Raw genomic sequence first — 14432 nt, 5'->3', positions numbered from 1 at the left:
TGGGAAATAACTCAGAATCAAATTGGAAATTAAAAGTGTTCACATCTGAAAGTACACTGAAATAAAATTGATAATGTTACCTATTTTCAAACCAAACGATATTTAGCAGAGTTAAATGAGACTATTAAGTAACTGGGAGTCAGGAAAGAAAAACCAGACAAATTAAGTGTGTGTGTGTGTGTGTGTGTGTGTGTATAAACAAGAACTAGTAGTACATTTTAGATGATATGTTACAAGATTTTCAATTGTCACTGGTTTTCAAATTAAATTTATTGTATTTTCCTAGAGTTACTAATAAGAAACTAATTGACAATAACTGCATAATTGTTTTGACAGCATTCATTTAGGGAATCTAAATTGATAACGTACAATATAAATGTTAGGATATAGTTAAGTCAATATAAAAAATACAGTCCTAACAGCATTAGAGCAGAGAGCCAAATTAAGACTGTGTTAAAAAATGTAAAGAAGTGCCTAAAAATAAGCCTAGAAAGAAACAAGCAATGCTGTCTCAGGGGTGTTCTACTGTACCAGATCATCTATGCTCGTCTATACCACTTTTCTTCATTGAGGAGATGCATGTCTTCATTTTTCTGCTGTTTTCCCCACAATCCACTGAAATCTCAGTCTTTGGGGTATCAGAAAATTCTGCAGCAAAACTGTCAACTTGCAGAGCAGTTTCCTTCTGTGGTAGTTTTATCATATGCTTCATTTTCCCATTTATATTATCAACAAGCAAATATATATTATTCTACTGATTAACACTAATATATTTTCTCACACAATAGTAATTCTTCTCTTTCTTGATACCAAAATATTTTTTCTCTTTCACATTGCAGGGTGTCTACTGGTAGCTCTTCTTTTCCATGCAACTTTCCATTCAATAGGGGCTTGAAATAAGACAGTGAAAAGAAGACAAAAGTTTCTATCCTCATGGAGATTATTGGTTAATAAAAATGTAACATTTGCTCTTACGTGCCACTAATTATTTGTTATTCCACATAAAACTTTTCAATTTTTAGTTATAACTGAAGTATATTTCAGGCTAGTAATTCATAGGTAATAGAAAATTATAACTAAATATCAATCTACCACAGACTGGGTTAAAGAACAAAAATTTATTTCTATCTGGAGGATAGAAGACCAGGATAAAGGTTTTATCAGGGTTGGTTTCTGGTGAATGCTCTCTTCCTGGTTTGTTAGACAGCCACATTTTAGCTGTGTACCAACGGCCTATTCTCTGTATGCACGCAAAGAGAGAGATACTTCTGGTGTCTCTTTCTCTTTCTCTTTCTCTTTGAGAAGGAGTCTCACTCAGTTGCCCAGGCTGGAGTGCAGTGGCGTGATCTTGGTTCACTACAACCTCTGCCTCCCAGGTTCAAGCAATTCTCCTGTCTCATCCTCCCAGGTAGCTAGGACTACAGGTGCATGCCACCATGCCTGGCTTACTTTTTATTTTCATATTTTGTATTTTTAGTAGAAATGGGGTTTCACCATATTGGTCAGGCTGGTCTATAACTCCTGACCTCATGTAATCCACCTACCTCCGCCTCCCAAAGTGCTGGGATTACAGGTGTGAGCCAATGCACCAACCTCTTTCTCTTTTTATAAAGATGCCAACCCTCTTGGATTAGTGTCCCATCTTTATGATGTAATTATTATTAGTTACTTCCCTAAAGGCCCTATCCCCAAACAGAAGTTTAAGGCTTTAACATATAAATTTTTGGGGGGACACAAATCAGTCTATAACACTAATGATATATGAAATTTATAGCATAATACATCTATGTATATAGGTACTCATGTATATTAACGTAATATATATAATACATATAATTCATTACTATATATAATATATAATGTAGCTACAAGTTAAAAGTTTACACTCAAATAATGTGTCCACTCTGATTTGTTTGCAGGAGAGTACATTTTACAATAATAAATATTTTTCCCTTCAGCCTATACTTATGGTGATGCCAAATACCTTTACTCTTAGTATGAAAGATGAAACTCTCTCTGTTATAACCAAGCAAGTTAGAAGGAAAGCACCACTCTCTGAGTTCCAAATTAAGAGTCCTTTATTTGCCAGCGACTGAGAATCAGCTCAAGCTCAAATCTCTCAGCCCCAATGAAGGGGCTTGATTTCCCTTTATACCTTGATTTAGGTAGGGGAGAGGGAGCCTAGCTGAAGTGGAATTTTACAGAAGCCGGACAAGCAAGTTAGATAAGGAAGCTGGTAACCAGGGGGAAGGAGGTTCCCAGGATTGTTGGTTGCTAAGGGTATTTCCATACAGTTATCAAGGGGGGTAGCAGGGGGATCTTTCCATAGAATCAATTACCAAGGAAGGTATTCACAATAGCAGGTAGACTTACCAAGCAGGATGCAGTTACAGTGGTTATAGGTACTGGGAACAGTGTGAACCACTCTTAAAGATTCAGAGCTTTGAGTGCAGCGTGACCCAGTAATGTACCTGAGAGGGCTGAGGCAGGGAGGGAGAAGCTAAGATGGAGCTTGTCAGGGTCACAGCTAAGATGGAGTCAGTTAGTCTAGCATAAGCTAGGTTATTACATCTCTTTCATGGTTCTTTCTATATAAACCTTTCAAGACTCAATTCCACTATAGTCAAACAATTCATTTTTTATACCGAATCTTGTTTCTTAGATAAAATAACATTTAAATTTGTTTTCAAAACCACAAGTTTTTCACCATTCAATATTTACCATATTTTTGGCCATATATGATGGGTCACAGCTGTAATTGTAGAGCTTTGGGATATTGAGGCAGGAAGATCACTTGAGTCCAGGAGTTCCAAATCAGCCTGAGCGATACAGCAAGACTCAGTATCTACACACACACACACACACACACACACACACGCACACACACACACAAATTTATAAAAGTAAAAAGAAAAGTAGCTAGGCCTGGAAGCTTGTACCTGCGGTTCTAGCTACTGGGGAGGTTGAGGTGGGAGGATGGTTTGAGCCCTGTGGTTCAAGGCTGCAGTGAGCTACGATCACACCACTGTACTACAGCCTGGGCAACAAAGCCATACTCTTGTCTCTAAAAATAAATGAATAAATAAATAATGATTTTTGCATATACCTATATAATTTTTATTCCACAGAAATCCGTATTTCTATAGCATTTCATTTGACTTCATCTACCAACATTTATTGACTTCTCAAAAATGTAACTCTATGCCTCCTCCTGCGTGTTGCTCTTTTGGTGGGATTACATGCTTTTCTTCTCATTTTTAAAAGAAGTTTATCCACTTCTATTTGTCTTCTATGTGAACTTTGTCAAACTCATTATTTGAGACAGATCTATTGTGCTTCTTGTGCCTCATTCCCTGTTTTCAACCTGGCATCAATACTCTCCCAGTACAAATTTCCCTGACATCATGATTAGAAGCCAAGATCCATGTTTCTCAAAATCCATTTTCTCATGTTTCTGTATTTGTTTTTCTCAATGATGGCTACTCTTGTGAGATTTGGAAATTTAATTAGAAGAAACCATTATTTTAATATTCATCTTAGGTGGTTGTAGTCAGGCATGTGGGTAAATATGAAAGTATTCTTAAGCAGTTGCTTATTTTATTCTTTGTATTTAATTGGACAATTATCTTTCACAACTTAGAAAACAATTTTGTAGAAGTTTTCCATAATATATTTAATTTAGTGTGCTATTTTTCTCTGGCATCATACAAAGAATATTTTCTCATATCTATTTAGGAAGAAACCCAGCTTTTTTATTTTCTTTTTATTTGAGGCAGAAGGCCTCAAATAAATTTTATTTTACCAAGATATTCTACTAACATTTCCTGAGTGTCTGCAATGTTGTCACAGATGTATAAAGATGAATTATTTTTAAAGTGGTTTTATTTCCAAATATATGACACTTAAGGGGAGGTGGTACTATTACCCAGTGCAATGCATAGGTGACATAAATGAATTTCTACTCTGCCGCAACTCTGTTTATCTTTAGGAAACAAAATACCTTCTGTAAGAATTTCCCTTTGTAATCAGACAAGCTGAGGCCAGTTAGAACCAAGCCAGCCTCAGACTTTATAATCTCATTTTCATGCTGAATGACACTCCCACCAGCACCATAACATGGCAACCACATGACAATAACTGGAGGAAACCCTAAAAGGACAAAAAGGTGCAGGGCGTGGTGGCGCAAGTCTGTAATCCTAGCACCTTGTGAGGTCAGGAGATTAAGGCAATCCTGGCCAACATAGTAAAACCTCATCTGTACTAAAAATACAAAAAGTAGCTGGGCGTGGTGGCGCACTCCTGTAGTCAGAGCTACTCGGGAGGCTGAGGCAGGAGAATCGCTAGAACCCGGGAGGCGGAGGTCACGATGAGCCGAGAGCGTGCCACTGCCCTCCAGCCTGGGCGACAGAGCAAGACTCCGTCTCAAAAACAAAAACAAAAAGGAAGGTGGCGCTACCAGTGCAGAGAATTTCCCTCTCCATTTATGGAAAAAACATATATATTCTTCCCCTTGCTTTTAGTATGCAAACTCTTCGCTGGAGAAACTTTGTATGTTAACCTCCCTGCCCCTTATAGTCCAGATGTTGATTTCTGAGTCACACTCATGCTTCTCCATTCCTTGGCCATGGAATAAAACTTGCTCTGCTTGAAGCTCACTTTCAGTTTTATGTACTGGCTCTGTGGCACCAGAGAAGCTATCTTTTGGGGCCACCAATTTTGTAGGTAACCATATAACTTGTGTTGTTCCAACCAGTAATAAGGATTGGGGGGCATGGGGAGTGGAAGGTGTCCCTGGTGTGGAAGTGATCTTCTAAGAGAAAAAAGTTTTGTATCAATGTCAGTTTTTCAGATCTTTGGTTCATGGTATTAATAAAAAGCAGACTGAACCTTAGTTTTATTTAATTTTTAAATGTTTCCAAACAGTGTTCTTCATTATCACCTGCAATCAAGGTGAACAGTTCCCACCCTACCTTGTTCGCACTGGGAAAAGTAAATAAAATTACTTTAAGACTATATGTGTCCTGATAATCTCATGAACCGATAATAAAAACATAATAGAAAAGGAGCCGGAAATACTGTGGTTAAGGCCAAAGAGGGCTTCAGAGAGAAGTGCTATTTCAAGGCTCCCTGAAGAGCAAATACTTAGCATGTTCTTTGTCCTGAAGAAAATACATTTTTCATTACAAGCCAGTCAGTCATTTTACAGATTTTCCCCAACCCCCAACTTCCATGTGCTCAATACAATGAATAGTGTATAGTCATGCCCTTCCCTCCCATTTATGCATGGCTACATGTTTGGAGCTTCAAAGGAATTTTTAACAACATAACAAACCAATGAAAAGCTGGGGATTAATTTCTGATCATTCCATAATGGAAGAATTTTTACATTTCTATATCTTAACATTTTAAGAGATAGGCAATTGAGTGTACTCAAACTAGTCTGATGCTTATTTATCTTAGGTTTCCTATAATTAAATGATGCGACTCATACTTAATATTGTTATTTGGGGGTATAATGGTCCTTGTATAGCCTTAAAGGCAAATTGTAGAAAGAAGCTGCTTTTCAAAGCAGTTTTCTAGTGTGTGAAGCTATCTCCAAGGTGGAGCGGAGTAATTTTCCATTTAATTTGGCATTTTCTGGATGAGTGGCTCCTAAATTCAAGGCTTTTCCAATTAAATTCAGTTGCATTTATATCCAGAAAATTTTCATAGAGGATTGGTTTCCTGCTGTGGAGGGGGGTTTTGAAGCTACTTGAACTAAATTACAGCCAACATACATCCTGAGCGCTCTGCAGTCCTCTTAGCTACTTTCTACATTCAGTGCCCTGATTCCCAGAGGGTTGATTAATTCACATCATGTTTTCACACCTAGAAAACAGTAGTCTGAAAAAAGTCTTAATGAATTAGAGGTAAAAAGAAAAACTTGTTAAAGGATATAATTTATTTCAGGACATAAAAAATAGACACAACTCAGAGAAGAGAAAATATTCTAATCCTATTTTTTAAATATATGTATTTTTGTGTATATTGCTCCTGTCATTATGTCCATGAGTACCCAATGTTTATCTACTTATAAGTGAGAATATGAAGTATTTGGTCTTCTGTCCCTATATTTATTTGTTTAGCATGATGGCCTTCAGCTGTACCTATGTTGATACAAAGGATGTGATTTTGTACTTTTTTATAGCTATGCAATATTTCATGGTATAGATGTACACATTTTCTTTATGCAATGCAGTATTCATGGGCATCTCAGTTTGATTTCATGTCTTTGCTGTTATGCATAGTGCTGGGATAAACATATAAGTGTATATGTCTTTTTGTTGAATGATTTCTTTTTCTTTGGATAGATACCCAGTAATGAGATTGCTGGGTTGAATGGTAGTTCTGTTTTAAGTTATTTGAGAAATCTTCAAAATGCTTTCTGTAGTGGCTGAACTAATTTTCATTCCCACCAACAGTGCATAAGTGTCTCCTTTTCCCTTCAACCTCACCAGCATCTGTTATTTTTGACATTTTATTAATAGCCATTCTGATGGTTGTGAAATGGTATCTCATTGTGGTTTGATTTATATTTCTCTGATGACCAGTGATGTTGAGCATTAGATTATGTAAACTGATAAAACTTAGGTATTGCTGGAATTCCTGAGAGTAAAGGAGAAAAAGCAAACAACTTGGAAAACATAATTGAGGGAATAATCCAAGGAAATTCCTCTAATCTTGCTAGAAAGATAGATATCCAAGTACAAGAAATCCAGAGAATACCTGTGAGATACCATAAAGATCATCAAGGCATTTTATAACCAGACTGTCCAAGGTCAACACACTTACACACAAAAAATTAAAGGTAGCTAGAGAAAAAGATCAGATCATATACAAAGGGAACCCATTAGGCTAACAGCAGACTGCTCAGCAGAAACTTTACAAGTCAGAAGAGATCAGAGCCCTATTTTCAGCATTAAAAAGAAAGAAGAATAAAAAGAAAAAGAAATTTCAACCAAGAATTTCATATCCTGCCAAACTAAGCTTGAAATATAATTATTTTCAGAGAGGCTATTACTAAGGGATTCATTACCACTATACAAGTCTTACAACAGATTATCAAGGGAATCCTAAACATGGAAACAAAAGAATAATACCTGCTACCACAAACCCACACTTAAGTACATGGTCTACAGAACCTATAAAGCAACTACACAATAGAAACTACAAAGTAACCATTTAACTTCACGATAGTATTAAAATTTCACATAACAATATTAGTCTTGAATATTTTCTCATAAAAAACATTTAGATACAAATTTGAAGTAAAAATCTATATTCTGATCAGAGATCCTCAATTTAATTAACTAATACACTGAGTGAAATTCAGTTTGTTTCCCACAGCAAAAGCCACAATCGAAATACTATTTTGAAAAAATGAAGCATAAAAAGTATATGATTTTATTTAAACTACATGATTTTTCCAGTGATTTTTAATGTGATTCCAGAATAGCAGGAATATACCTGATTAGACTAAATGTAAGTAGCATTACCTAGTATGCTAAAGATGCATTACTAGAAGTATTATCTAAACTTGTTTTAATGCTAGTATATCAGTTTTAGATCAAATTATATTAAATATCCAGTATATAAGAGGGAACACTACAATTCTGGCACTTCTTCATAGGTAAGACAATACACTGTTGACATGCTACAAGGCTTAATATAATTAAAGTGAATGTAAAGGTCAAGTAAAATACCAAACATAAAATCTACTAAATTATCAAGATTAGTTCTGTATAGCATTTATTTATAAGGTAGTTGCTCCATCCTCATTTTATCTTTTCTATGAAAACATATTCAGATATTATTTCTCCTTCCACAATGGTAAAGACCTAATATCATTCATCACAATATTTGTAAGCCATGTATACATTTATTTTTTAAATCTATCCTGGTGTTATGGGTTGTATTGTATCCCCCAAAAAGATATGTTAAAGTTCTAACGCCCAGTACCTACAAATGTGACTTTGTTTTGGATAGAATCTCACATATATAATTCATTAAGATTAGGCCATGCAGAAGGAGGATGGATCCTTAATCCAATATGACTAGTATCCTCCTAAGAACAAAAGAGACACAGAGGAAAGACTAAGTCAAAGATTGGAGTTATAATCCGATAAACCGAGGAATACCTGGGGTCACCAGAAGCTGAAGAGTCAGGGAAGCTTCCTCCCCAAGAGGCTTTGGAGGGAGCATGGCTCTACCTTTACTTCAGATTTCTAGCCTCCAGAACTGTAAAAGAATAAATGTATGTTACTTTAAAGCACTCATGTTGTGGCATGTTGTTATGCATCCCTAGGAACTAATAGATGTAGTGAAATAAAAAACAAACTGTTTCACGAAACTTCATTCTTCAATTAAAAAGATATAATTCACTTTATTGTTACTGTGGTGGTCATTGTTTTAATTTAGTATTTAGTGACCACCAAGTATGATAGATACAGAGCAGGCCAAAAAAATCTCATTTTTTTTTTTCTACCCTCCATCTGGTGAAGTGTCGGATTAAAAATGAAAAAGAGAAAGAAAAACAGTTAGATTCTATAATCAAATAGTAGCCAGAAAATACATTCACATCCCTTCGTGGAAGACATTTTAGCAATGCAGGTTATGAGACCTAGGATAACTGGTCTTTTTTTTTTTTTTTAATACAAAGTTCACAAAAGCGAAATGATCATAGTTACAATTACATGTACATGTAAAATGTGACAAGAATTAATTTACATGTTTTACATGTCTTACATATGCTTAATATTGTGGAACTAATTAATAAGATCTCAAAATCTTAAAATTATAAGATTTAGAAAGACCTCAGAAAATAGGAGAAAAAAACTCATGAACTGCTTCTTTCTATTTCTACTCTTCCTTTATTCCTTCTCCTCCTCCCTCTTTCTCCTCTTCTTATTCATTTTCCTCTTCTTCCTCATCTTCTTCAACATTAAAATATAAGGCCTACTAACTTTATCTAGATCTCCAATCTCCAGATCTATACAGAGTTCCATCCAAGTGATGGAATCTCTTTGTTATCTAATACCTGATTCAATCAAATGTGCACAGTGTTTGAAATATTTTTTATGGAAATTGATTCTAGAATATTTTACATTCATATGTAAATGAATGATTATTTCATTCTTTTGAAAATAAAAAAATATGTATCAAGTCACACTTTATAATGATTAAGGTTTCCTTTACACAGAGTTTAATTTTGGCTTCATTTTGCCTACCTTTTAATACTCTGTTAAGGAGAACATCATTAGAAACATGACAATATAGATGTTATAATTCCTCTTCACGTCTGAAAATTTAGTGGAAAACAAGTTGCTTTAATTATTTAGCTAGGTTGGGCACTGTGGCTCACATGTGTAATCCCAACACTTTTGGAGGCCAAGGTGGGGGGGATCACTTGAGGCCAGGAGATCAAGACCAGCCTGAGAAACGGAGCAAGACCCTATCTGAAAAAGAAGTTTAGCTAGCAGAAAATATATTTTAATCTAATTTGATCATAATTTATTTCATGAAGTTACAAGATGAGAATTTTTAAAGGCCTGCCCAATATTCAGCTGTATGTCTTTGTTTTATAAAATGACAACTGAGGCCAGGAGCAGTGGCTCATACCTGTGGTGCAGCACTTTTGGAGGCTGCGGTGGGGGGATCACCTGAGGTCGAGAGTTTGAGACTAGCCTGACTGGCATGGAGAAACCCCATCTCTACTAAAAATACAAAAAATTAGCCAGGTATGCTGGCACATATTTGTAATCTCAGCTACTCGGAAGGCTGAGGTAGGAGAATTGCTTGAACCTGGGAGGCTGAAGTTGCGGTGAGCTGAGATAGCACCATTGCACTCCAGCCTGGGCAACAAGAGAGAAACTCCATTTCAAAAAAAAAAGACAACTGAATTTAAACCTTAAGAAAGAAATGTATTATTCGTCATGAAAGAAGGTGCCGCTCTACAACATCAGACAGTTATTTGAGAATACTCACACCTATCTGTCGAAAAATCTATCCTACTGTGCTATCTATGTTAGAGACCTTATTTCTTTTAAACTGTGCTTTTAATTCACTTATAAGGAGCCAGGCATATATACTTCAGAACATGGTTGGTATAAACAAAATAAAATGTGTATGATGCATATTGTTATGGTTGACACATGCATTTTAAATGCATCTTGAATTGATATCTATTTATATGGTGTAGAGCTGTCTTTTGGATATCTGACTTTAGTAGTCTCAGGGGCCAACTTTTTTATTTTGAGAAAGGTACCTGAATTAAGCCTATAGGTTCTTCAGGACATTTCCACTCAACAGTCATTCACATGTATTGCTTTCCTAGAAAAACAGTACAATTTGTTCAGAATTATTTTTGTCAAAAAAACTCATTGTCAAGCATTTTATTCCAGCCATGTCTACAAGTATTTTGACAATAATTTATAAAATTGCTAAAGATAAAAAAAAAGGAGGATATCTCTCTTTTCAAGCCCCTAATTAAATTTAAGAAAGCATTTTCTCTTCTTAGGATTCTTGGGCTGACAATGAATATATAGAGCCTGCTTCAAACGATTTCGCTATCCCAGCATAAATAATCAAAATCTGAAGCACTAGAATACAGAAACCTTAGAAACTAAATTCAAAAGTTTGAAAGATAATATTATAGGCATCTTTGATGACACGTTTTTTGAGCTCATCTTTCAGAGAATTCAATTAGCTGTTTTTCTCTGTTGAGAAACTCAGCACCATTGAATCTCTTTTTCAAAATTTCGGTCGATTTATGATAGTCCAAATAGGAAAATTATACTTTCCCAACTGTCAAGTCCTCTATAAGCCTTTAAAATGTATAGAATTTCTTCTGTTTATAAGACAAGTCTATGGTGATTTCTCCAGAGACTTTTCCAAAGAAACAATGGCTTCTATTCTGGTTGTCTCAGCATGGAAGATTTAAATTCAGTTAACAACTGTGTAGTTCAAAAGATAAAACATGGTGATTTTCTGGCTGGCAAGCAATGGCAGTCCCCCAATACTCTTCCCTGCAGCAACTATGAGAGCTGTGGAAGGTTCCATTGGTGGATAATATTTATTTGAGGATATCTCAAAATTTTTTACTCTTCTATATATTTCAAAGCATAATTTCTTACAATAAAGCTATGAAAATTTTATAAATTTAAAGTATGAAAGTAAGACTATTAACATGTTTAATTTCTGGATGCACTATTTTATAGGGAACAATTATTTGCAATAAGCAGAGTTCCTATTATGTATAATGAAAGCAAATGTTCCTAAAGCTTCTAACTTGTAGCCTGGGAAGAAAGTACATTAGCACATTACAGAAGTGTTAATGGCCTTTAAAAAGTAGTTGAATAAACAACATATGTAATTATTCTGTAGGGAAATGCTGCTTAATTAAAATGTGGAGTCATTCTATTAGCATACACACCTGCTGCTCATATGGTTCATTTCTTCCTAAAATAGCTTAATTCCTGAAAAAGGATCTCTCTCCACCTCATTTCCTTGGGAAATGTCCACTTTGAACTTCTGCTTTGGATTTGTCTATGTTGCTTTAAACACTATGTGTGCATGTGTGTATGTGTGTATTATATGTGTATCTCACAGGGAGGACATGGATTTATCATAAAAATTAACTGACCCTGTGGCCTTTATAATCCTGTATTTTCTGGAAATATTCAGCATCCAGTCATGATAGATTATGGATCACAGATTTTTCTTTTCTTTTTCTGAAGAACCTATAGGCAAACTCATTGTCTCTGCGAAAGCAGGAGAATCTTATTTGTAAAGGCTTCTATCTGGCATAATCTTCTTTTAGACTTTCATTCAAAGATATTTTAAAGGCCCCTTCATTATTGAAAATTTTGTCTGTGTTAAAACTAAGTTCATTTTCTGAAAACTCATCCAGTTTTCTGCCTTATTCACCTCATATTCCAAAATCAATCAAACACTCAACTCTATTAGCAAGAACTGAAAGAGTAATAGAGAGCACTGACCATATACCAGGCACTACATGAAATAAGTGTATGTTTATCATTGATTCCAGCTTCGTTTTTGGTTAGGGTTTGTGTGTGTGTATGTGTGCTTGTGTGTGTGTGCACTTGTGTGTGTGTGCACTTTTATACAACATAATATATTTTTATACAACATAAATATATTCCTTTTCATTATTTTACAATGTATTTCAACCTTTCAATATTTTAAAAATAAAATGATATATATTTTATACTGCCCAGATAACATTTGCCACCTTAAATAATAATTATTATTGCACATTAGACACAAGTAAGTGCATGCATATGTGTGTATATATTAACATTGTATATATTCTTATTGTGTCTAATATTACAAAGTAAAAGGTGGAGGTGTCTCTTTCTAATTTCTTAACTCACCACTATTCACTAAATATTTTTGAATGATTGCATAAAGGGAAAAATGTGTATATGAGGGTGTTTCCATTTAAGACATTTTTGTTTTTCTGTATTTATAAGGTTACTTCATAGTAGAAGGATTGCTAAGTGGAAGGATATGTGCATTTTAAATGCTGACAGATTATCGATTTGTTTTCCACAGAAACTAAGCTGCTTACACCCCCATCAAAAATGAATGAAAATGGCCATTGCTCTTCACTCTTAATAACATTATGTATAAGCAAACATTTTATAATTTTAGGTAGGACTTAAAAACATTTTATGTGATAGTTGATAAATGATATATTACTGTTTTTGAACTTAGTTTTTTTCTTATATCTTACTTAAAATATCTTGAGCAGTTGCCTTTACATGTCTTTTGCTGTTTATGTTATGTTTGTAGTTCTCAATGATAATAGCTCACATTTATTGAGTGCTCATGAATTCCAGTCGTTTGTGAAAATCACTTTAAATATATTAACTCCTCATATCCTCATATATATCTTTACAGTAGAAATCATTTACATTTCTATTTTATAGATGAGAAAACTATGGCATGGAAACATTAGTCAATTCCTCAAGATCACATGATGCCAAAGTACATAGTGGAGGCCACACTTGCCTCTTTGGGAAAGCAATTTGCCTTTATTTTGTAGAATGGCACAGCTATTAGTAACCTCTACAAGATTGCCCTTTAGGCATGGTAACGTAAGGACGCACACTTGGCAGAAAGCAGGGTACACCAAGATCATTGGCTTAAATCAGGAAACATAATAGAATCTCTAATACTAAAGATAGAAAGCAATAAATGCTTTCTTCAGTGTCCCCTATGTAAGTGCTTTAGGGGAGGCAGCCTATGGGCTTTTCTGAGACTTTGGTCTAGTATCCCGGTTGAAGTCGTGTCCTGTGTAGGACAAAAGTTATTTCTAATAGCAAGGAATTGTGCCAAGGCAATGTGATCTCTGAAAAGTTCTTTGGCCAGGATGATATCATCTAGTCTATGGGACTGGAGTAGCCATAGTAGTCCATCTAGACTCTAGTCTATGGGATTGGAGTCTCCTTTCCGTGCAGACACCCAACAGGTTATAAGTTTGTTTGGCTCTATTGCAATGGTATTGCAATGGTATTGCAATGAAGATTAACTGATTGTAGAACTTGAAAATGCACATTGGCACTGGGAGCTCAACTGACAAAATATTTTAAGTCAACGACGTCTATGGGCACAGTTGGCAAAGGTGATGCTGGCATCCATGATACTTTTGTAATGGGCCAAAGTGCCAGAACCTAACTGGCACAATTAAAGTCCAATTAAGGATGCACAAATCTAAAATTGTTCAACAGTGAAACAATTTATCCAGATGGGTGATGAGAGAGACTCTTCTGGGAATAAGATTTAAGTTACATGGCCTAATTTTGGTGCATATTGTTGATAGATGTCAGGTTGTTGCCAATAAAAATATCTGAGGCTAGAAATTGGAAGCCCAGAATTAGCCACTAGGCAGAGCCTCCACTTTGGCCAATTATTATGGGCCTTTTACCTCACTTGGTGGTTCAGTTGATGACAGGCAAGCCAGCAGTACCTTTGGGCTTCAGGGTTTGTGTTAGCCAAAGTTGATGGCATATAGGCTTCAGTATTTGCTATGTTTGGTTAAAATGACATTTTCCATTGGAGAGTTTGGACATCTAGATTGCAAACCAATAAAAACACCTATAATAATAATACAGCCAACAGTCAACATGCTTGTATGCAGGTGGACTTAACTGGCTTTTGTTGTCGGATATTAATTTTATCCAGCATGTGTTATTACCAGGAGGAATTTTCTGGCTTTAATATGGCACACAATACTGATTTCATTATTATCTCTGAATGTGACATTCATTTACTAAGTATTATTTTTTTGTTTGTGTTTTTCTCTCTTCTTGGTACTCTACATGACTTGTAGGAATGGTCCTAGGGAACTAATTTTAATTTCCTGAAGGAGA

Source organism: Aotus nancymaae, unplaced genomic scaffold, assembly GCF_030222135.1.
Source record: "Aotus nancymaae isolate 86718 unplaced genomic scaffold, 86718_ANA_hifiasm-v0.15.2.pri h1tg000010l, whole genome shotgun sequence".
NCBI classification, from domain to species: Eukaryota; Metazoa; Chordata; class Mammalia; order Primates; family Aotidae; genus Aotus; species Aotus nancymaae.
This window is presented reverse-complemented; position numbering follows the sequence as displayed.